This window comes from Schistocerca piceifrons, unplaced genomic scaffold (genome assembly GCF_021461385.2).
Source record: "Schistocerca piceifrons isolate TAMUIC-IGC-003096 unplaced genomic scaffold, iqSchPice1.1 HiC_scaffold_592, whole genome shotgun sequence".
In the NCBI taxonomy this organism is placed as follows: Eukaryota; Metazoa; Arthropoda; class Insecta; order Orthoptera; family Acrididae; genus Schistocerca; species Schistocerca piceifrons.
The window spans coordinates 75,001-77,500 of NW_025728835.1; the positions used below are offsets into that span (position 1 = coordinate 75,001).

The 2,500-nt window shown below is 57.4% G+C and overlaps 1 non-coding gene across 1 annotated transcript in view; it reads right to left on the reverse strand.

Moving 5' to 3' along the window:
- The window catches only part of LOC124762117, a 1,909-nt gene extending 1,476 nt beyond the window's left edge, over window positions 1-433 (reverse strand). Inside the window, exon 1 of the ribosomal RNA XR_007012495.1 lies at window positions 1-433. This exon is cut by the window's left edge and continues 1,476 nt beyond it. This is a non-coding gene — a ribosomal RNA (small subunit ribosomal RNA).
- Between the last annotated feature and the right edge of the window lie 2,067 nt (window positions 434-2,500).

The following is a 2,500-nucleotide window of genomic DNA, read 5'->3' on the forward strand; positions in this document are numbered from 1 at the left end:
TGGATGTGGTAGCCGTTTCTCAGGCTCCCTCTCCGGAATCGAACCCTGATTCCCCGTTACCCGTTACAACCATGGTAGGCGCAGAACCTACCATCGACAGTTGATAAGGCAGACATTTGAAAGATGCGTCGCCGGTACGAGGACCGTGCGATCAGCCCAAAGTTATTCAGAGTCACCAAGGCAAACGGACCGGACGAGCCGACCGATTGGTTTTGATCTAATAAAAGCGTCCCTTCCATCTCTGGTCGGGACTCTGTTTGCATGTATTAGCTCTAGAATTACCACAGTTATCCAAGTAACGTGGGTACGATCTAAGGAACCATAACTGATTTAATGAGCCATTCGCGGTTTCACCTTAATGCGGCTTGTACTGAGACATGCATGGCTTAATCTTTGAGACAAGCATATGACTACTGGCAGGATCAACCAGGGAGCTGCGTCAACTAGAGCTGAGCAGCCGGCCGCCCGGGAGTGTGTCCCGGGGGCCCGCGCGAACACGCAAGCGTCCGCTCAATCATTCTGCAAACAGGAGGAGGCTGAGCTCCCCTGCACAATACACCTCGAAACCCTCTCAGGTCCCGGCGGCGCGCAGCGCCGTCCCAAGTACTTGGTCGGGTTCGAGAGAGGCGCAATCGCCCGGAGTTAGGCGAGTAGACGCTTTCGGTGCGACCACCCGTGCTCCCAACTGAGCTTGCCGCTGCCGACAGAGGCCCGGGAGCGTGCTGTCGTGGCATTGCCGGCGGGAGACAACACGCGCCACCTACGGTGACCGGCAGCTCCAACGCCAGCGCCACAGAAGGACAAAAGCCCCACTTGGGTGCCGAAGCGAACTCTCCCAGCACAGCGCACGCGCCAACACATCCGCACAGCTGCGATACAAACCACCAGCGAGAACCGCTGGGGCGACCGAGCAGCAGACGGCGTCGCGGCGCCGAGCGCCGGGCGGCAGCGCATCCTCAACGCACACAGTCCTCAATCGGACCAGCACACTGAAGATGTCCACCGCGCTTCGCACCGGGCCCGCGAGGACCTACTTTGGCCGCACGGCGCCGCGCGCAGGGTGCGCCGGCGCGCAGCTGCGACGCCTGCCGCGTCCGTCGGCCGGCGCGCCTGCCACTGGCCGCCCCCACCAGCCGGCTGTAGCGCGTGCGCCCACGCACCGCGCGGCCAGCACGCCGGGAGGCGCCCCCTCACCGGCCGGGGACGGTCCCACCCAGCCACCGCCGCGTATCGCTTCACACCCAGATGCCGTTCAGTTTCGTCGGCATGGTGGGTATCGCTGGAACAACCGGTTAGTACCTCAACCTATCGTCGCCATCACCGATTCACCCCTAGCGAGAACAACCGCACCACAACAGGTTACCATTTGTTCATTTGCGTAACTTCACCAGAAAACGCAGGCGTCCATCGCCATTTGCAACTTCCACGATTATTGCATGCCTGTGTCAGGTGTCACGCCACACTACGTCTGCCCACATACACGCAACAAAATGTGCACGCCTAGACAATACGTGGAAGGTGGCCCCCGTACGTATGCGATGTCCATTGCTCGAACGACTGTCAACCGGCCTCTGTAGCATGTCGCAGATATGGAACGCGGTGCACCATGCCATCACGGTGTGTGAGGAGAGACGACTAGGTCCGAATACATCAACAGACAGCTCATGCTGATCGCCATCCACGGCGTCCGTTCCTCCCACACGTCTCTATGGCGTACCACACTGCAATCCAGCTCTCATAGGGAGACGACACGTAGCTGCGTGCACAATATTTGCACTGTATGGTCCGCCGTTTTTGGGCGCAGTCGTTGTACGGTCACACATGTGCCACGATGTATCATTCAGTACATAAGGACGAATGTGCAGTACAGATTGTGGTTTACGCGTACGACATTAGCGGACAGTTGACACAGGCCGCACCACAACGTAGCCTGAGTACGTCGCATGCGGAGGGCATTGAACATGCAAAGTTCTCACCAACCAGCTTGCGAAGGCAGGGGGCAAGGTGGGGACGTGGGGAGGGGCGGCATGTACGTCCTGCTGCCATCCACATTACAGTGTACAGCAGGAGCATGTGGAAAGTGAGCAAGACTTGCAAGGTGTTTAACATGAAGCGATACACAGGGGAGCGGGGAGTGCGAGTAGCGAACTATATTGCGAGGGTTGCGGGTGGGCAACACTACACTAATTGAACGAGTCGTATAACAATTACAGAGCAGGTTTAGGCGACAACGTGGGTTACGTTAGGCGACAACGTGGGTTAGGTTAAGGCACGACGTGGGTTAGGTTAAGGCACGACATGGGTTAGGTTAAGGCACAACATGGGTTAGGTTAAGGCACAACATGGGTTAGGTTAAGGCACAACATGGGTTAGGTTAAGGCACAACATGGGTTAGGTTAAGGCACAACATGGGTTAGGTTAAGGCACAACATGGGTTAGGTTAAGGCACAACATGGGTTAGGTTAAGGCACAACATGGGTTAGGTTAAGGCACAACATGG